At 39.5% G+C, this 23181-nt stretch overlaps 1 pseudogene; it reads right to left on the bottom strand.

Annotated features, from left to right (window-relative positions):
* LOC100515543 lies at nt 1240-1789 on the bottom strand (annotated as a pseudogene).

Raw genomic sequence — 23181 nt, 5'->3', positions numbered from 1 at the left:
GATATTAAATATTTTCAGCTTTGCACAACATATATCTGTCAGTTATTCTTTTTTTTAAGGAATATAAAACTATGTATTGACAACTGTTCACCAATATTTACAATAAAGTAAACAATATACAATTGAATAACACCCTGATTACTACAAAGTTATTGTTTTTCCTGGCTTCTGCTGAACCAGTAACCCAAATACTGAGAAGACTGAACCTACATGTAGGAATGGATTGGGGTAAAGAAAAAACATGGAGGTCAAATTTAGATTACAAAAGTTTGTTTACTCCATTTATTCCTGCAGGTCTTCAATTGTCAACCTAACTATCTGACTAGGTTCCCATGAACAAATCTTAGAAATTCCATGTATCATAGCAATTCAGTCAATACAGCACAGATTTCAACTTGTAAAGGAAATCACCAGAAGGAACCTTTAAATATCCATTTAACTAAGTGTAGCTTGGATTATTTGAAACACAGTATAATTTTTCCAGTTTTTTCATTTGGGTGGGAAGGTTTAATGATAAAATTTTCTTTTCCAGGATTTTTCATATAAAACTGCATATATATGACTTAGATATGGACACAGATTCTGATATGGCTGCTTTTAAAAAGTGTCCAATTTAAATTGTTTACAGTTGTCCAATTAATTATGTAATTATTTAATTTTAAATGTTAAGAATTGAAAAATTTCAATTTAACTTGAAGTGATTTCTTATTTCGCTTAAAACTGTGGAATCCCAGAAACATGGTCTTATGTGAAATGCTGTTTTTTACTTTTCTAAACGTATTTTAAAACACATCCCAAAACAAAAACAAAAAACCCCAGGCCACATACATATGTATTTCATGTATACACACATGAAGAACCCAGAATGGTCCTTAGGCATTTGTGAGTTAAATTCAAATTCTAAATTCTGATTCAGCAATGACTATAGAGATTTTTCCCCCAACATGTAGAAAAGCTGTTCTCTGATGCAGAGGAAATAATATACCATAGTATCAAATGTTCTTTTCGGCTAAAGGAAGCAACTACAGAAAGCTTTTATTTGTTCAAAGTAACTGGTGTTACAGATGCAAAAAACAAAAATCCCCAACAACTTCCCCAATACTGCTTCAAAACGAATATATCAGACTTGATTTTCATTAGAATGTAGTTATTTCTTCACATTAATAAATCAAAAAAAAAACCCTGAGACCAAGATTTTATATATATATACATATATACATATATAGTGCAAACAATTAATTATTGAACTTCATCTTCTGGACAATAATGCCAAGTTAGTTTCTCTTCATAAAAAGCAATTACAATTTGAGGACACTTCATATTTTCCTCTTTTGCAAGTACCAAGTCTGCCTCATCCGAATCTTTCCATTTCATGAGAAATATTAATTCTCCACAGCTGTCTGTGGCACCAATTTTTTGATTGGATCAAGATCTCTGACAACATCTCTTGGCTTATCAGCAGCATCTCTTTTCTCTTTGATTTGGTATCATCAGACTCACTGTCAGTTAGTGACTTTCTTTTTGTTCCATCTTTTTCTTTATCAGCTTTTCAAGAATTAAGAAATGCTTCAATTAACTCTAGACAATCCAAATTTTCTTCAGGTTCACAAGTATTGTCTACATCAGTCAAGCCCTTCCACTTTAAGAAATATTCCACTTTCCCATTCACTATGCCTCAGTCCAGTACTTTTTCTACAACAAATTCTTCAGGCTCTACCTCTTTGACTTTCTTACTTTTTCCATTGTTTCTTTCCCATTTTTTTTGCAATGTAGTTTTATTGGAGGCCATTTTTTTTTTATTGCATTCAGCTAATATTCACCACCTCGGAGCTGCTCTGGGTCCCAGGTCTTCAGCATTTTGGCCCTGGGAGCCTCTAGCTCCAGCCACATGGGAAGAGAAGGGGGCTGGGGAGCTGCTTGTGGGGACACAGAGCCCAGGTTGGTGGGGCTGTCACAGGTATTCAAGACTGTGTTTGTAGCATGAAAAAGAGCATAGGGGAAGGATCAAAATGGGGGAGGAGTGAGATGTCGCATTCACCTTATCCCACAAACACATCAAAAAACACATCTATATGTAAAACAATTCACACAGAACATCTACTGAATGATGGCAGAAGAACTTAAACCTCCAAAAAGGGAAAGGAACTCTCAACATAACTGGTTAAAACAAAAGAAAATGAGAGAGAGAGAGAAAAAATGAACTAGCATTCCTAAGAGGGAGCTGTGAAAGAGGAAATGAATACACACCCTGGAAAGCCATCTAACTGACAGGGAGGTCAGCCAAGATGGAGGGATCTCAAAGTTGCAGATAAAAGCACAACAGCTGGAATGAGGAGGGCAAAGTAGAGTGAAAGCCACACAGATCATCTGCACCACCACCTTGGACACCAAGGACTGGGATGCTCAAGTGGGGGCTGGGCTCATGAGACTCAGGCTCCTGAGGTCAGTTCCAAGGAGACAACTAGTGCTAGCTGTGTAGAGACAGCCTGAAGGGGCAAGTTGTGGTGTGCCATGGGCTGGAGAGTGGTGAGCTACGGGCTGAGGAGTGGAATGACACAGCTGAGGGAACCCAAGAGGAGGTCTGGGCCTGCAGGAGAAGCAAGTTGCCATTGTTGGGGAGGGTGAGAGGAGGAGGGATGGACCACCATAGGAATCCCCCTGTGCATGCACAGGCACTCAGAGGGTTGGGCACCTCTGGTGCAGGCTAGAGGTGGCAAGAAGTCACTTGCTTGGGCTATAGGAGACCGGGCACTTCTTGTGTGGGCTACGGGTGGCCAGGCATCTCTAGTGTGGCTTAAAGGCAGCAGGGGGCTAAGTGTGACATGGTGACTCTTGCATGATTTACAAGCAGCAATGACAAACCAAAGCAGTCATTTTGAAATCAGAGGGAGGCATGGCCTATCACCACTCAGGGTCTGTGAACAAGCTTCTCCTGAGACCACAGTCACCTCAGAGGTTGGCAAAAAAGGGGCACTAAAACTGAGCATCACCTGTTGTTTCTCTCACTCCCCTGGGAACAAACCTGCCCTGCTGGTGCAACTGCCAAATGCTCCAGGCAGTGCCCAGATGCTTGATCACTGTCCCTTCCCAAGACTTTATGGCTAGGAGCAGCTGGTTCAGAACTTCCTGCATAAGCTAAGTGGGAAGAGGAGCTGCTTGCATGGTCTGCAGGTGGTGGGGGTAAACCACCACAGTTATCTCTGACTCTAGAAGTGGGCATGGCCTGCCACCACTAAAGGTCTAAGAACAGGCAGCAATCGCAGCCCCAATCACCTCAGAGGGCACCACAGAGGAGGGCATTGTAACCTCACACCAAGTGTTTTTCCCCTCACACCCCTAAGAACACACCCAACCTAATATTGCCATTGACAACCACTCTGGGCAATGCCCACATGCTTGATCTCTGTCATTTCCCAGGAACCAGCAATTAGGAGAGGCATGTGCAGCACTTCCTGTGTGGGATAAGTGGGATGAGGCTCTTCTTGAGAAGTCTACAGGTGGAAGGGGCAAACTACCATGGTTATCTCTGACCCAGAGGTGGGCATGGCATGCCACCACTAGGGGTCTGTGAATAGGCAATACTTGCAGGCCCAGTCACCTCAAAGGGCACCACAGAGGAGGGCATTGTGACTGAACACCACCTGTCATTGTTCTCCCTCTCCTGGGAACATACCTGCCCTGATGCTGCCACTACAAAATGCTACAGGAAGCACCAAGATGCTTGATCACTGTCCCTTCCCAGGACCCTGCAACTAGGAGCAGAATGGCAGCACCTCCTGTGTGGGCTAAGTGGGATGGGGGATTCTTGCATAGCCTATAGGGGGCAGGGGCAAACTCCAGAGGTGGGCATGGCCCGCTACCACTAGGGGTCCATGAACAGGCACCACCAGCATACCCAATCACCTCAGAGGGCACTACAGAGGAGAGCATTGCAACCAAACGCTACCTGTGGTTTCTCTCACTCCCCTGGGAAATCCACACCCTGATGCTGCACTGCCTAATGCTCTGGGCACCTGGTAAATCTCCTGAAGACTCATTACAACTTCCCAGGGCTCTGCAACAAGGAGTAGCCTCTGCCACCTTCCTGCAGGTCCTTGCTGGTGTTAAAAGCCCAGCAACCAGGCACTAAATACTGGCCCTACCCATTGCCACATTCTCCCTGGAAACACATGCAGCACCCTGGGGATAACAGCCTGCTCACGCCGAAGAAGGAGATAGCAAATATCCAAACTCCCAGGCCAAAAATAAATAGTAATCCCCCACAAAATACAAAGGGGTGCTCTTGCATAGAAGTAGGCTTCCCTAAACTCACAGAAAAAGAAAAACATAAGCGAGGTGAAGAAGCTCAGGAACCATTCCCAGTTAAAAGAACAGAAGAATTCACCTGAAGCAGTCAACAATGAAGCAGACCTCTGCAGGCTGCTCGATACCAAGTTCAAAAGGGAGGTAGTGAAAATACTGAAGGAATTAAGGCTGAATATCAAGGAATTAAGAGCAAATATAAACAGTAATGTAGATTCCTTTACAAAGGGACTAGAAAATATAAGGAGGAACATAGAAAAAAGAGAAAGTTCATTTGCAGAGATGCAAACTGCGCTAAGGCACTAAGGAGCAGAATGAAGATTGCGGAGGAAGGAATTAGCGATGTGAAGATAGAATAATGGAAATCACCCAAACAGAACAGCAGACAGAAACCAAACGGAAAAAAACCACAAAATCAATATAAGAGATCTATGGGATAACACAAAGTGGGGCAATCTATGCATAAAAGGAATCCCGGGAGAAGAAAAAGAAAAGGGGATTGAAAATATATTTGGAGAAATTATGGGTGAAAACTGTCCAAATTGAAAGGAAACATCTATCAAGACACAGAGAGCACAGAGGGCCACAAACACGTTGAACCCAAACAGGCCCACACCAAGACATATTATAATAAAAATGGCAAAACTTAAAGCTAAAGACAGGATTGTAAAGGCAGCAAGAAAAAAACAAAGCATTAATTATAAGGGAACCACCATAAGATAATCAGCTGATTTCTCTACAGGCCAGAAGAGAGTGGCAAGATATATTCAAAGTTTTAAAAGGGAAAAATCTGCAGCCTGAAATAAAATGCTCTACCCAGCATGAATATCATTTAAAATAGAGGGGGAAATAAAGAATTTCTCCAACAAACAAAAGTTAAAAGAGTATAGCAATACTAAACCCATTCTAAAAGAAAAACTGAAGGGGCTTCTCTAAATTAAAAAAAAAAAAGTAAGAAGAACTAGGTGGAAGAAATCAAAATTGCAAAGCAATCGCTTAAATAAGCCAGCATACAGAACCAAAAGGGGGAAAATAAAAACTACTGTAAAAGTGATGATAAGTAAGAGGAACTGCAAAGGGACAAACATGAAGATGTTAAAAAAGGACTTCAAAATGATAAAATGTGGGGAGGGAAACTAAGAAAATCAAAACTCTTGTTTTTTTAAAAAAAAAATGTGTTGGAGCCTATATGACCATCAGGCTAAAGCAGTCAGAGCTAGGAAGGTGTCAACATACGTAAGAAATGGAAACCACAAATTAAAACAAAATATTACATTAAAATCAAAAAGAGAAGTACATAAGCATAAAATAAGTGGAAGTCACCTAAACAATAAAAGAAAGGAACTAAGGAGAAACAGAATCGACTGAAAAACAAGGTTTAAAATGGCACTAAATATGTATTTTCAATAATTACTTTAAATATCAATAGACTAGATGCTACCATCAAAAGGCACAGCCTGGCAGATTGGATATAGAAGCAAAATCTAACAGTCTGCTGTCTACAAGAGATTCACCTTCGGACAAAGTACACGTATAGATTGAAAGTGAGTGGATGGTAGAAGATATTTCATAGCAGTGGACAAGACAGGAAAGCAGGAGTCACAATATTCATTATCAGACAAAATAGATTTTAAAATGAAGGTCATAAAGAAAGACAAAATAGGACAATATATAATGGTAAAAGGATCCATTCAAGAAGAGGATATTATAATCATCAATATATACGCCCCTAATCTAATAGCACCCAGGTACATACAACAAATACTAACAGACATAAAAGGAGAAATTGATGGGAAGATAATAATAGTAGGAGACTTTAACAGCCCACTCACATCAATGGACAGATCCTCTAGACATAAAATCATTAAGGCAACAGAGATCCTAAGGACACAATGGAAAATTTAGACTTCGTTGACACTTTCAGGACATTACATCCAAAAAACCAAAATATACATTCTTTTCAAGTGCCCATGGAAATTCTCAAGGATGAATTACATACTGGTGCACAAATCTAACCTCAAATTTAAGAGTATATAAATTATTTCAAGTATCTTTTCTGACCACAGTGGAATGAGTCTAGAATTCAACCACAGGAAAAGAAATGAGAAAAAACTAACTACATGAAGACTAAACAAAATGCCACTAAGAAACCAATGGGTCAATGAGGAAATTAAGAAGGAAAATTAAAAATACCTCAAGATAAATGATAATGAAAACACAACCATTCAAAAACTATGAGACGCCACAAAAGCAGTGCTTAGAGGAAATTCATAGCAATACAGCCATTCCTCAAAAAAGAAGAAAAATCTCAAATTTACAACTAAACACACCACGTAAATGAATTAGAAAAAAAGAACCAACAAAGGAAATCATAAAGATCAGAGAGGAAATTAATAAAATAGAGATTCAAAAAACAATAGAAAAAAAATCAATAAAACCAAATGAAACGAAGAGCTGGTTCTTAGAAAAGGTAAATAAAATCTCTGGCCAAACTCACCAAGAAAAGGAGAGGAAAAAACCCAAATAAACAAAATGAGAAATGAAAAAGGAGAAATCACAAAAGTCACTGCAGAATACAAAAAAACCCAAAAAACCCATAAGTCAATACTATGAATGATTATATTCCAATGAATTTGACAACCTAGAAGAAATGGACAATTTTCTAGACTTACAGCATGCCAAAACTTAACCAAGAAGAAACAGATCAACTGATCAGACCAATCACTAGAAAGGAAATTGAATATGTCATAAAAACACTACCTTCATATAAAAGTCTGGGGCCAGATGACTTCACAGGCGAATTCTACCAAACATACAAAGCAGATATTATACACATCATTCTTAAACTTTTCCAAAATGTGGAAGGAGAAGGAACACTCCCAATGACATTCAATGAGGCAAAAATCAACCTAATACCAAAACCAGACAAAGCTACTTCCAAAGAAGAAAATTATAGGACAACATCTTTGATAAATATAGATGTAAAAATTCTCAACAAATTTTAGCCAACTGAATCCACATATAAAAAAGATCATACACCTGGACCAAGTGGGGATCATCCCAAGTGCACAAGGATGGTTCAACATATGCAAATCAATCAACATCAACACCACATTAACAAAAGAAAAGTCAGAAAACATAGGATAATCTCGGTAGATGCAGAAAAAGCATTTGACAAAGTCCAACATCCATTCATGATCAAAACTCGTACCAAAGTGGGTATAGAGGGAATACACCTTAACATAATCAAAGCCATTTATGAAAAACACACAGCAAATATAATGCTCAATGGAGAAAAGCTGGAAGCCTTCCCACTAAAATCTGGAACAAGGCAAGGATGCCCCCTCTAACCACTTTTGTTCAATATAGTATTGGGAGTCCTAGCCACAGCAATCAGACCCACAAAAGAAATAAAATGTATCCACATTGGAAGAGAAGAGGGAAAATTGCCACTGTATGCAGATGATATGATACTATATATAAAAAAACCCTAAGGACTCAAACCAAAGAAATACTCAAACTAATCAACAAATTCAGCAAAGTATCAGGATATAAGATGAACATTCATAAATCAGTCACATTTCTGTATACTAACAATGAAATATTAGAATAGGAAAACAAAAATACAACACCTTTCAAAATTACACCCCAAAAATTAAACACCTGGGAATAAACCTGACAAAGGAGGTGAAAGACATAGAAGCTGAGAAATTAAAACATTAATTAAGGAAAATAAAGAGTGTTCAAAGAAATGGAAAGATATTCCATGCTCCTGGGTTGGAAAAGTTAATCTTGTAAAAATGGACATACTACCCAAAGCAATCTACAGATTAAATTAAATCCCTATCAAATTATCCATGACATTTTCACAGAACTGGAACAATCAATCCAAAAATTTATTTGGAACCACAAAAGACCCAGAATTGCCAAAGCAATTCTGAGGAACAAAAACCAAGGAGGAGGCGTAACTATCCCAGACTTCAGCTAATATTACAGAGCCATAGCCATCAAGACAGTGTGGTACTGGTATGAAAACAGACATACAGACCAAAGGAGCAGAATAGAGAACCCAAAAGAACCCCAGACACCGACAGTCGATTAATCTTCAACAAAGGAGGCAAGAATATAAAATGGGAAAAACACGGGCTTTTCAGCAAGTGGTGCTGGGAAACTGGACATCCACATGTAAAACAATGAAACTAGAACACACCCTCACACCATGCATAAAAATAAACTTGAAAAAGCTTAAAGACTTAAACATAAGTCAAGACACCATCAAACTCCTAGAAGAGAACATAGGCAAAACATTCTCTGACATCAACTTTAAAAAAGATTTCTCAGGTCTGTTTCCCAAGGTAAAAGAAATAAAATCAAAAATTAACCCATGGGACCTCATCAAACTGAAAAGCTTTTGCACAGCAAAGGAAACCATAAAAAAAGACAACTTCCAGAATGGGAGAAAATAGTTTAAAATGATACAACTGACAAGAGCTTATTATCTAAAATATACAAACCACATATACAACTCAACAGAAAAAAAGGCAACCACCCAATGGGAAAATGGGTAAAAGACCTGAATAGATACTTCTCCAAAGAAGATATACAGATGGCCAACAAGCACATAAAAAATGTTCAACATCACTGATTGTTAGAGAATGCAAATCAAAACCACTCTGAGCAACAACCTCACACTGGTCAGAATCGCCATGATTAATAAGCCAAAATAACAAATGCTGGAGAAGGTGGGGAGAAAAGCGAACCCTTCTACACCATTGGAAGGAATGTAAATTTGTACAACCACTATGGAAAACTGTATACATAAAACAACCATATGACTGAGCAATCCCACTCTTGGGCATATAGCCAGACAAAACTTCCCTTGAAATAGACACATGCACCCATAAGTTAATTGCAGCACTATTCACAATAGCCAAGACATAGAAACAACATAAATGTCCATCAACAGATGAATGGATTAAGAAGATATGGTATATGTACACAATGGGATACTATTCGGCCATCAGAAAGAACAAATAATGCCATTTGCAGCAATGTGGATGGAACTAGAGACTCTCATAGTGAGTGAAGAAAGTCAGAAAGAGAAAGACAAAAACCATATGATGTCACTTTTATCTGGAATCTAATATATGGCACAAATGAACCTTTCCACAGAAAAGAAACTCATGGACTTGTAGAATAGACTTGTGGTTGCCAAGGGAGAGGGGGAGAGAGGAGGATGTATTGAAAACTTGGGGTTAATAGATGCAGACTATTTCCTTTGGAATGGATAAGCAATGAGATCCTTCTGTATATCACTGGAAACTACTTCTGGTCACTTATGATGAAGCATGATAATATGAGAAAAATAATGTATATATATATATGTATGTGTGACTTGGTCACATCACTGTAGAGTAGAAAATTGACAGAACACTGTAAACCAGCTATTATGGAAAAAAGTGAAGTCATTTTTTAAAAAAAGAAAAGCAGCATAAACAATGCAAAAATGAATGGACAATACTGTATTTCTATAAAGTTTTATTAACAAAAACATATGTTAGGCCAGATTTGGCACATCGGTCCTAGATTGCCAAACACTCTTGTAGAAAATAGTAGTAGATATAAATTCCTAGTTATCTCACTGTGCTCTAGTGAGAAATATTTTACTAAGACCTTTCCCTGAACACAATTTCCATGACTAGGATTTCATTTTATTTTATTTTATTTATATGATGATTTTTAATTTTTTTTATTATAACCAGTTTAGAGTGTTCTGTCATTTTTCTACTGTATGGCGTGGTGACCCAGGTAAACATATATGTATAGATTCTTTTATCTCACATTATCATGCTCCATCATAAGGGATTAAATATAGTTTACATTGGTACATAGCAGGATCTCATCGTTAATCCATTCCAAAGGCAATAGTCTGCAACTATTAAGCTCCCCATTCATCCCACTCCCTCCACCTCACCCTTGGCAACCACAAGCCTATTCTCTAATTCCATGATTTCTCCTTTCTGTGGAAAGGGTCATTTGTGCCATATATTAGATTCCAGATATGAATGATATCATATGGTGTTTTCTTTCTCCTTCTGACTTACGTCACTCACTGTGAGAGACTCTAGTTCCATCTGTGTTGCTAAAAATGGCATTATTTGTTCTTTTTGATGACTGAGTAGTATTCCATTGTGTATATATACACATCGTCCTAATCCAATCATCTGTTGATGTACATTTGGCTTGTTTCCATGTCTTGGCTCTTGTGAATAGAGCTGCAATTAACTTAAGGGTGCATGTGTCTATTTCAAGGGAGGTTTTGTCTGGCTATATGCCCAAGAGTGGGATTGCTCAGTCATATGGTAGTTCTATCTATAGTTTTCTGAGGTACCTCCATCCTGTTCTCCCTAGTGGTTATACTAGCTTACATTCCCACCATCAGTGCAGGAAAGTTCCCTTTTCTCCACACCCCTCCACTGTTTGTTATTTATGGACTTATTAATGATGGCCATTCTGACTGGTCTGAGGTGGTATCTCCTGGTAGTTTAGATTTGCATTTCTCTAATAATCAGGGAGGTTGAGCATTTTTTCATGTGCTTGTTGGCCATCTGTACATCTTCCTTGGAGAAATCACCATTCAGGTCTTTTGCCCATTTTTCAATTGGGTTGTTGGCTTTTTTGCTGTTGAGTTGTATAAGATGCTTGTATATCCTAGAGATTAAGCCCTTTTCAGTTGCATCGTTTGAAACTATTTTCTCCCATTCCGTAAGTTGTCTTTTTCTTTTCTTTTTAGTTTCCCTTGCTGTGCAAAACTTGTCAGTTTGATGAGGTCCCATTGCTTTATTTTTGCTTTTATTTTCTGTTGCTTTGGAGATTGACCTCAGAAAACATTTGAAAGGCGATGTCAGAGAATGTTTTGCCTATGTTCTCTTGCAGGAGTTTGATGGTGTCTTCTCTTATATTTAAGTCTTTCAGTCATTTTGAGTTTATTTTGGTGCATGGTGAGAGGGTTTGTACGAGCTTCATTGACTGGCATGCAGCTGTCCAGGTTTCCCAGCAATTCTTGCTGAAAAGACTCTCTTTTTCCCATTTTATGTTCTTGCCTCCTTTGCCAAAGATTAATTGGCCATAGGTGTCTGGGTTTATTTCTGGATTCTCCATTCTCTTCCATTGGTCTGTATGTCTGTTTTGGTACCAGAACCAAAAGTCATCTTGATGACTGTGGCTTTGCAATATTGCCTTAGGTCTGGGAGAGTTATGCCTCCTGCTTGGTGTTTGTTCCTCAGAATTGCTTTGGCAATTCTGGGTCTTTTGTGGTTCCAAATAAATTTTTGGATGGTTTGCTCTAGTTCTGTGAAAAATGTCATGGGTAATTTGATAGGGATTGCATTGAATCTGTAGATTGCTTTAAAGGTGGTATGGCCATTTTTACAAGATTAATTTCTCCAAACCAGGAGCATTTCTTTTCATCTTCTTTAATTTCCTTGATTAATATTTTATAGTTCTCAGCGTATAAGTCTTTCACATCCTTGGTCAGGTGTATTCCCAGGTATTTTATTTTGGGGGGTGCAGTTTTTAAAGGTATTGTATTTTTGTGTTCCTTTTCTCATATTTCATTGTGAGTATACAGAAATGAGACTGATGTCCGAATGTTCATCTTATATCCTGCTGAATCTGCTGAATTTGTTGATCAGTTCAAGTAGTTTTGGGGTTGAGTCCTTAGAGTTTTCTATATATAGAGTCTCAGGTCATCTGCATACCAGTGACAGTTTGACCTCTTCTCTTCCTATTTGGATGCCTTTTATTTCCTTTGTGGGTCTGACTGCTGTGGCTAGGACTTCCAGTACTGTGTTGAATAAGAGTGGTGAGAGTGGGCATCCTTGTCTTGGTCCAGATTTTAGTGGGAAGGCTTCCAGCTCTTCTCCATTGAGCACTATATTTGCTGCGGGTTTGTCATCAATGGCTTTGGTTATGTTAAGGCATAGTCCCTCTATACCCACTTTGGTAAGAGTTTTGATCATGAATGGATGTTGGACTTTGTCAAATGCTTTTTCTGCATCTACTGAGATGATCCTATGGTTTTTGACTTGACTTTTGTTAATGTGGTGTATGGTGTTAATTGATTTGCATATGTTGAACCGTCCTCGTGCACCTGGGATGAATCCCACGTGATCGCGGTGTATGACCTTTTTTACGTGTTGTTGGATTCCATTGGCTAAAAGTCTGCGAGAGAGTTTTTGAATCTATGTTCATCAAAGACATTGGCCTATAGTTTTCTTTTTTAGTGTTATCTTTGTCTGGTTTTGGAATTAGGGTGGTGGTGGCATCATCGAATGTCTTTGGGAGTGTTCCTTCTTCTTCAACCTTTTGAGAAAGTTTAAGGAGGATGGGCACAAGTTCCTCTTTGTATGTTTGGTAGACTTCACCTGTGAAGCCACCTGGTCCTGGACTTTTACTTGAAGGGGGTGTTTTGATGACATATTCAATTTCATGTCCAGTGATTGGTCTGTTCTGTTGATCTATTTCTTCCAGATTCAGTTTTGGCAGGCTCTAAGTCTCTAGAACGTCGTCCATTTTCTCTAGGTTGTCAAATTTGTTGGCATACAATTGTTTATTCTAATCGCTCATGGATTTTTGTATTGCTGCAGTATCCATTGTGAATTCTCTTTTTTCCTTTCTAATTTTTTTTTATTTGGGTGTTCCCTCTCCTCTTGGTGAGTCTAGCCAGAGGTTTGTCAATTTTGTTTACCTTTTCAAAGAGCCAGCTCTTGGTTTTATTGATGTTTTCCTATCGTTTTTTGAATCTCTATATTATTGATTTCCTCTATGATCTTAATGATTTCCTTCCTTCCACTGACTTTAGGTTTTGTTTATTCTTTTTCTGATTCATTTAGGTGGCGGGTTAAGTTGTTGCTTTGAGATTTTTTTCTTCTTTTTTTGATGAAGGCCTGTATAGCTATGAAATTTCCCTTTGAGCACTGCTTTTGCGGCATCCCATAGATTTTGAGGGGTTTTGTTTTCATCATCATTTGTCTCGAGGTATTTTTAAATTTCCTTCCTGATTTCCTCATTGACTCATTGGGTTTTTAGTAGCATGTTTGTTAGTCTCCATGTAATAAGTTTTTTTCTCCTTTCTTTTCCTGTGGTTGATTTCTAGTTTCATGCCATTGTGGTCAGAGAAGATACTTGAAATAATTTCTATACTCTCAAATTTGTTGATGTTAGCTTTGTGCCCCAGTATGTGAGCAATTGTGTATATTGACCATTGTAATATCCTCTCCTTGAATGGATCCTTTAACCATTAAATTGTATCCTACTTTGCCTTTCTTTATGACCTTCATTTTAAAGTCTGTTTTGTCTGATATGAGCATTGCAACTGCTGCTTTCCTGTCTTGTTCATTGGCATGAAATATCTTCTCCCATCCCCTCACTTTCAATCTACATTTGTCCATTGCCCTAGGTGAGTCTCTTGTAGATAGCAGATTGATGGTTTTTGCTTTTTTATCCAATCTTCCACTCTCTGCCTTTTGATTGGAGCATTCAGTCCATTGACATTTAAGGGGATTATATTTTTATTTTTAATTTTTATTTTCCCACTGTACAGCAAGGGGATCAAGTTATCTAAGGGGATTATTGATAGAGAGGTATTTATTTTCATTTTCAACCTTGTTTTCCAGTTGATTCTATGTTTCTCATTTCTTCTTTTCCTTTTTTGGTTGGATGGTTTCCATTTATTTTATGCTTGAATACTTTTCTTTTCAGTTTTTGTGAATGTGATGTTCTCTTTTTATTTGTAGGTGCCCTGTTATTTAAGTATTTTAACCCCTCCTATATATACTTGCTTTAGCCGCATAGTCAGTTAGGCTTGAACACATCATTAAAATAAAAAAATAGAATCTATATTTTCTTACTTTCCTTCCCCACCTTTTATGATTTTGATGTCTTTTTTTTTTTCTCTAATATGTTCATGTTTAGATCTGTACGCTGGCTTGTTTAAGTGATTGCTTTCCAATTGTGGTTTTCAACCATCCTAATTCTTCTTACTTCTTTTTTTTTTTTATTTAGAGAAGCCCTTTCAGTATTTTTTTTTAGAATGTGTTTAGTATTGCTGTACACTTTTGCTCTTGTTTGTTGCAGAAATTCTTTATTTCCCCTTCTATTTTAAATGATATTCTTGCTGGATAGAATATTCTAGATGGCAAATTTTCCTTTCAGCCCTTTAATTATATTTTGTTGCTCCCTTCTGGCCTGTAGTGCTTCTGTAGATAAATCAGCTGATTGTCTTATGGGGGTTCGCTTATTTTTAACACTTTGCTTTTCTTTTGCTGCCTCTAGGATCCTCTCTTTGTCTTTTACACTTGCCATTTTTATTATAATATAATAAATTAAATTTTAGTATAATATAACATGTTTGTCTTGTTGTGATCCTATTTGGGTTCAACTTGTTTGGGGCCATCTGTGCTTCCTGTATCTTGATATAAGTTTCCTTTTCATTTAAAAGTTTTCAGACATGATATCTTAAAATATATTTTCAGTTCCTTTTTATTTTTCTTCTCCTTCTGTAATTCTTATTATGTGTTGATTGGCCTGGTTTATATTTTCCCTTAGGTCTCTTATATTGCTTTCATGTTTTTTCATTTGTTTGCTGTCCTGTTTGGGTGATTTCCATTTTTCTCTCTTCCACATCACTGCTTCGTTCCTCTGCATTATTCATTCTGTTATTGCCTTTATCTCAGTTTGTATCTCTGCAAATGAATTTTCTAATTTTTCTATGTTTCTCCTTATATTTTCTAGTTCCTTTCTAAAGGAATGTGCATTACTGTTCATATCCTCTCTTAATTCCTTGATATTCAGTATTTTCACTATCTCCCTTTTGAACTCAATATCTTTTAGACTGCAGAGGTCTGTTTCATTGTTGACTACTTCAGGTGAATTCTCCTGTTGCTTTAACTGAGAATGGTTTCTGAGCTTCTCCCTCTTGTTTATGTTTTACTTTTTAGGTGAGTTTAGGGAGGCCAAACTGCAGTAGTGTAAGGCTACTTATATGCAAGTTCACCCATGTGTATTTTGTGGGGGGGTTACTATTTATTTTTGGCTTGGGAGTGTGAATGTTTTCTGTCTCTTTCTTCAATATTAGCAGTCTGAAATCCTCAGGATGCTCAGTGTATTTTCAGAGAGAAGGAGGCAATTGGTAGGGCCAGCAGTCAGTGCCTGGTTCCTAGGCTCTAAAAGGCAGCAAGAACCTTCAGGGAGGTGAAACAGGCTACTCCTAGTTGCAGGGACCTTGGAAGCAGTGTTGACCTCTAGGCAGATCTTCAAGGTTACCAGAGCATTTGGCAGTAGCAGCAGCAGGGTGTATGAGTTCCCAGGGGAGTGAGAGCTACAACAGCTTGTGTTCAATTGCAATGCCCTCCTCTGAGGTGGTTTGAACTGCAGGTGGTGCCAGTTCAGAGACCCCTAGTGGTAGTGGGCCATGACCACCTCTGGAGTCAGTGATAACTGTTCTGGTTTGCCCCCACCACCTGTATACCATCCATGAAGCACCCCATCTAACTTATCCCACATAGGAGGTGCTGTACAGGCTGCTCCTAGTTGGAGGATCGTGGGAAGTGACAGAGATCAGGCATGTGGGTACTGCCTGGAGCATTCAGCAGTGGCAGCATCAGGGCCAGTGTATTCCCAGAGGTGTGAGAGCACCAACAGGTGGTGTTTGGTCACAATTCCCTCCTCTGTGTTGCCCTTGAGGTTGCCAAATGGTGCCTGTTTATGAACTCCAAGTGGTACCTGGCCACTTGCACTTCTGGAGCTGGAAATAACTGTGGTGGTTTGCTCCTGCCTTCTATAGACCATGCAAGAAGCATCTCATCCTGCTGAGCCCCCACAGGAGGTGCTGCACAAACTGCTCCTAGCTGCAGGTCCCCAGGGACAGTGATCAGTGTGTGGGCACTGCCCAGAGTGTTTTTGCAGTGAAAGCAGCAGGGCAGGCGTATTCCAATGGGAGTGAGAGCAAGAACAGGTGGTGTTCTGTCTCAATGTCCTCTGTGGTGCCCTCTGATATGGTTGGGGCTGCAAGTGATTTTTGTTCAGGTATCCCCAGTGGTGCTGAGCCATGCCTGCTTTGGAGTTAGAGATAACTGAGGTGGTTTGCCCTCACCACCTGCAGACCATGCAAAAAGCACCCTGTCCCACTTAGCCCAGGCAGTAGGTGCTGACCCAGCTGCTTCTAGTTGTATGGTATCGGGAAGGGACAGTGATGAAGTGTCTGGGCATTGCCCAGAACATTTGGTGTGGCAGTTGCAGGGTTGGTGTGTCCCAAGGGAGTGAGAGCAACAGCATGTTGTATTTGGTTGTAGTGCCCTCTTTTTGTTTTTTGCCAACCCCTAAGGTGACTGGGAACAAGGTGGAGCCCACTCTCATGTCCCCAGTGGTGGCAAGCCTCACCTCCCTATGAGACAACTTCTGTGGTCTGTCCCTGCTGCCTGTAGACTATGCAGGAGGCACCATGCCACACTTTGCCCTCTGATGACCTTAGCCCCACAAGAAGTTCCTGGCCACTGGTAGCCTGCACAAGAAGTGCCCAATCTCCTCTAAAGGAGCAAGAGGATTCTCTACACCCAGAGCCTGCACCAGATCTTCCCTGCCTTCTGAGAGCCCCACTGCTTGCACAAGGAGATTCCTATGGTGGTCCTCCCCTCCTCCTTTCACCCTCCCCCAAAATGGTGCCTTGCCTCTCCTGTGAGCCTTGATCTTCTCCCAGGTTCCCTCTGCTGTGGCATTTCACTCCCCAGCACATGGCACACTGCTCCCCTGCCCATGGCACACTGCTCCTTATGCCTTCAGACTGTCTCCACACAGGCAGCCCCAGTCCTCTCCCTGGTACTGACCTCTGCAGCCTAAGTCTCAGCTCCCAGCCTCTGACTAAGCATCTCAGGCTGTGGTGTCTGGGCTGGTGGTTCAGATGATCTGTGTGCCTCTCACTCTTCTTTTCCCTCATCAGTCCATCAGCTGCACTTTTCTCAGTGACTTTGAGGACCCTCCATCTCAGCTAATCTTTCTGTCAGTTAGGTGGCTTCCCAGGATGTGGGTTCCTTTTTTCCTTCCAGCCCTTTTGGGAGGTTTAATCTCTACTATCTTCATTCAGTTGATGTTCTGTGAGAGGTGTTTTACATGTAGATTTTTTTTTATATATATGTTTGTGGGAGAAGAGGAGCAAGACATCTTACTCCTCCACCATCTTGCTCTGGCCCCGACGACTAGGATTTTAAATTCTTTGATTTCTTTTCTTTATTCAATAAATGTATATTCATAAATAATGAAGATATGAAATCTGTGTTCAAGAAGTGAAATAATGTTACTGATATAGGACACCATAGCAAAGGAGACAAAACAGAATAGAAGGAAACCTTCACATAGGAGATCAAATAAACTAACCTTAAATGTTGCTCTAGTGTTTTTCTAGGTTGGGCATAGTGGGCATTGTGACATTTCAAGTAGAATGAGGTTTGTATGAAAAGGAAAAGAGATATAAACATGCAAGACCCACTTGGGGGAAGGTACCTTTTTAGCACAAGTTTAGCAAAAGGTGAAAAATGTTGTCTCAGTGAGAAAAGACTGGGATAGGAGGCAAAGTTAGATTACAAATGTCCTTTCATACCATGCTAAAGCTTTTTATTCCTTTGATATGGATTGGAAAGGAGTGAAACCATTGGCAAATTCTCTATTAGGACAGCACAGCATGGTGCCTGAACTCCCACTCCTAAGGCTACCTGGTCTTAAATCCTCAGTTTTCCACTGTTGTCTAGCACTGGTCAACCCCTCTGTGCCTCAGTTCTTTCACTTTTAAAGGGTATTATGATAAGAGAAAATAATGCACACCTCATATGTTTGTTATGAATATTAAATAGTTCAATGCTTGTTGAGCCCTTTGAATAAGAGCTGCAACATATTAAAGCGCTAAGTAAATATTTGTTAGATAAAAAATAATGCAGGGATATGGGATTAAGATGGCAGAATAGAAGGACTGGAGCTCAAATTCTCTCCTAAAAACAACAAAATTCACAACTAAGGACTGAGCACTCTTCACCCAAAGGGACTGGAAACCTTAAAAAAGATACCCTATTCCAGAAGAAAAAGAGGAGGCCACATCAAGAGGTAGGAGGGGTGAATACATGATAGAAACAACCCCATACCTCCCAGGTGGGAAGCTCCACAGACTGGAAACTAACTGGTTCACAGAGACTCACCTACAGGAGTGAGTTCTGAGCCCCACATCAAACTCTCACGTGTGGGGATCTGGCATTGGGAGAAAGAGCCCCTGGAGCATCTGGCATTGAAGGCCAGTGGGGCTTGTGTGCAGGAGCTCCACAGGACCGGGGGAAATGGAGACCCCATTCTTAAAAGGCGCACACAGACTTTCACGTGCACTGAGTCCCAGAGCGGAGCAAAATCTCTAAAGGAATCTGGATCAAACCTGACTGAAGTTCTTGGAGGACATCCTGGGAAAACAGGGGTGAACGTGGCTTGTTGTGAGAGAAGGACATTGAAAGCAAAGCTCTCGGGAATATTCAGCAGCAGTGCCTTTCTCTGGAGGTGACCATTTTGGGAAAATCTGGCCCCACCCATCAGTCAGCTGCTGAGAAGCTCCAGGGCAAACAACAATCCAGGTGGGATCAGAGCCCCACCCATCAGTAAACAGGCTACCTAAAGACCCCTCAGGCACACAGCTGCCTCTAATCCCATCCAGAGACTAAGCCCCATCCACCAGAGGGATTAGAATCGGCTCCACCTACCAGTGGGCAGGCATCAGCCCCTCCCATCAGGAAGCCTACAGCAAGTCCCAATACTGACTTCAGCCACAGGGGGCAGAAGTAAGAGAGGCTACAACTCTATTATCACCACACCAAAAACCTATAAAAATGAAAAGACAGAGGACTATAACTCAGATGAGGGAGAAAGGAAAAACCCCAGAAAAACAGCTAAGCCATGAGGAGATTCTCAGCCGCCAGAAAAAAGACTTTAGACTATTGATGCTGAAGATGATGCAAGACATTGGAAATAAACTGGAGGCAAAGATGGATACCTTACAGGAAACAAAGAGATACAAGAAATAAAACTTAAACAAGAAGAGGTGCAAAATACAATAACTGAAAGAAAAAAATCACTAGAAGCAGCCAACAGCAGAATACAGGAGGCAGAAGAACGAATAAGTGAGGTGGAGGACAGATTAGTGGAAATTACGGATGCAGAACAGAAAAGAGAAAAAAGATTGAAAAGAAATGAAGAGAGTCTCAGAGAACCCTGGGACAACGTGAAACGCACCAACATCCATATTATAGGGCTGCCAGAATGAGAAGAGAGAGAGAAGGATCCAGAAAAAATATTCGAAGAGATAATAGCCAAAAACTTCCCTAACATGGGGAAGGAACCACTCACTCAAATCCAGGAAGCACAATGAGTACCATATGAAATAAACCCAAGGAGGAACATCCCAAGACACATACTAATCAAACTGACCAAAATTAAAGACAAGGAGAAAATCTTGAAAGCAGCTAGGGGAAAGAAACAAATAACATACAAGGGAATCCGATAAGGCTATTGGCAGATTTTTCAACAGAAACTCTGCAGGCCAGAAGTGAGTGGCATGATATACTTAACGTGATGAAAGGAAACAATCTCCAACCAAGATTACTCTACCCAGCAAGGCTCTTGTTCAGATTTGAAGGAGAAATCAAAACCTTCACAGATAAGCAAAACCTGAGGGAATTCAGCAACACTAAACCAGCCTTACAACAAATACCAAAGGAACTTCTCTAGGCAGAAAAGAACAATAGAGTAAGGAAAGAAAAAAGAGCAAGAAAAACAAATCCAAAGTAATTAATAAAATGGCAATAAGAACACACATATCAAGAATTACCCTAAATGTTAATGGACTAAACTCCCCAACCAAAAGACATAGAATGGCTGAATGGATACAAAAACAAGACCCATATATATGCTGTCTTCAAGAGACCCACTTCACTTCTAGGGACACATACAAATTGAAAGTGAGAGGATGGAAGAAAATATTTCATGCAAATGGGGATCAAAAGAAAGCTGGAGTAGCAATACTCATATCAGACAAAATAGACTTTAAAATGAAGAATATTTTAAGGGACAAGGAAGGTCATTTCCTAATGATGAAAAGATCAGTTCAAGAAGAAGATATAACAATTTTAAATACCTTCACACCCAATATAGGATCACCACAATATATAAGGCAACTGCTAACAACCTTAAAAGGACAGATTGATAATAACACAATCATAGCGGGGGATATTAACACCCCACTTACAGCAATGGACAGATCAACCAGACAGAAAATCAATAAGGAAACACAGGCCCTGAATGAAGCATTAAACCCGATGAACTTAATAGATATTTATAGGACATTTCATCCAAAAGCAACAGAATACACATTCTTCTCAAGTACACATGGAACATTCTCTAAGATTGATCATATCCTGGGCTACAAATCCAACCTCGGTAACTTTAAGAAAACTGAAATCATATCAAGCATCTTTTCTGACCACAATGCTATACAACTGGAAATCAACAACAACAAGAAAAAAACTGCAAAAAACAATCACGTGGAGACTAAACAACATGCTACTAAACAACCAATGGATCACTGAAGAAATCAAAGAGGAAATTAAAAAATACCTGGCAGCAAATGACAATGAAGATACAACACTCCAAAACCAAAGGGATGCAGCAAAAGCTGTTCTAAGAGGAAAGTTTATAGCAATACAAGCCCACCTCAGGAAACAAGAAAAAGCTCAAATAAACAAGCTAACTTTACATCTAAAGCAGCTTGAGAGAGAACAGACAAGACCTAAAGTTAGTAGAAGGAAAGAAATCATAAAAATCAGAGCAGAAATCAATGAAATAGAAACAAAGAAAACCATAGGAAAGATCAATGAAACGAAAAGCTGGTTTTTTGAAAAGATGAACAAAATTGATAAACCCCTAGCCAGACTTATCAAGCAAAGAAGAGAGAGGACTCAAATCAATAAAATTCGAAATGAAAAAGGAGGAATAACAACACACATCACAGAAATACAAAGGATCATAAGAGACTACTATATGCAACTATATGCCAATAAAATGGAAAACCTAGAAGTGGACAAATTCTTAGAAAAGTACAATCTTCCTAGACTAAACCAAGATGAAATAGAAAAGATGCATGGACCCATCACAAGAACTGAAAATTGAAACTGTGATTAAAAAACTTCCAACAAACAAAAGTCCAGGACCAGATGGCTTCACAGGCAAATTCCACCAAACATTTAGAGAAGAGCTAACACCTCTCCTTCTGAAACTATTTCAAAAAATTGCAGAGGAAGGGATACTCCCAACTCATTCTATGAGGCCACCATCACCCTGGTACCAAAACCAGACAAAGAGTTCACAAAAAAAGAAAACTACAGGCCAATTTCACTGGTGAACATCGATGCAAAAATCCTCAACAAAATACTAGCAAACCACATCCAACAATACATTCAAAGGATTGTACATCATGACCAAGTGGGATTTAGTCCAAGGATGCTAGGGTTCTTCAATATCTGCAAATCCATCAGTGTGATACACCACATTAACAAACTGAAGAATAAAAGCCATATGATCCTCTCAATAGACATGGAAAAAGCCTTTGACAAAATCCAACACCCATTTCTGACCAAAACCCTTCAGCAAGTGGGCATAGAGGGAAACTACCTCCACATCATAAAGGCCATATACGACAAACCCACAGTGAACATCATTCTCAATGGTGAAAAGCTGAAAGAATTCCCGCTGAGATCAGGAACAAGACAAGGATGTCCACTCTTGCCACTAATCTGCAACATAGTTCTGGAAGTCCTAGCCACAGCAATCAGAGAAGTAAAAGAAATAAAAGGAATCCAAATGGGAAAGGAAGAAGTAAAACTATCCCTATTTGCAGATGACATGATACTCTACCTAGAGAATCCTAAAGACTCTACCAGAAAATGGTTAGAGCTCATCCGCGAATTTGGCAAAGTCGTGGGATACAAAATCAATACACAGAAATCGACGGCATGTCTATATACTAACAATGAAAGGGCAGAAAAGGAAATTAGGGAAGCAATCCCGTTTACCATCGCATCCAAAAGAGTAAAAGACCTAGGAGTAAACCTACCTAAAGAAACAAAAGACCTGTACTCTGAAAACTACAAGCCACTGATGAAAGAAATCAAAGATGACACAAATAGATGGAAGGATTACCATGCTCTTGGGCTGGAAGAGTTAATATTATCAAAATGACTACACTACCTAAGGCAATCTACAGTTTCAATGCACTGCCTATCAAACTACCAAGGACATTTTTCACAGAACTCGAACAAAATGTGTTAAAGTTTGTTTGGAAGCACAAAAGACCCAGAATACCCAAAGACATCCTGAAAAAGAAAAATGGAGCTGGAGGAATCAGGCTCCCGGACTTCAGACTCTACTACAAAGCAACAGTCATCAAAACTGCATGGTACTGGCACAAAGACAGAAATATAGATCAGTGGAACAGGGTACAAAGCCCAGAATTAAACCCACACACCTACAGCCAACTCATCTATGAAAACAGAGGCAAGGATATACAATGGAGAAAGGACAGCTTGTTCAATAAGTGGTGCTGGGAAAACTGCACAGCCACACAGAAAAGAATGAAATTAGAACACTCCCTAACACCATACACAAAAGTAAACTCCAAATGGATGAAAGACCTAGATATAAGACCAGACACTATCAAACTCCTAGAGGAAAACATAGGCCAAACACTCTCTGACATAAACAATAGCAACATCCTCTCAGATCCACCTATCAGAGTATTGA

This window comes from Sus scrofa, chromosome 4 (genome assembly GCF_000003025.6).
Source record: "Sus scrofa isolate TJ Tabasco breed Duroc chromosome 4, Sscrofa11.1, whole genome shotgun sequence".
NCBI classification, from domain to species: Eukaryota; Metazoa; Chordata; class Mammalia; order Artiodactyla; family Suidae; genus Sus; species Sus scrofa.
The sequence above is the reverse complement of the archived record's forward strand: the minus strand, read 5'-3'. Positions and strand labels throughout refer to the sequence as shown.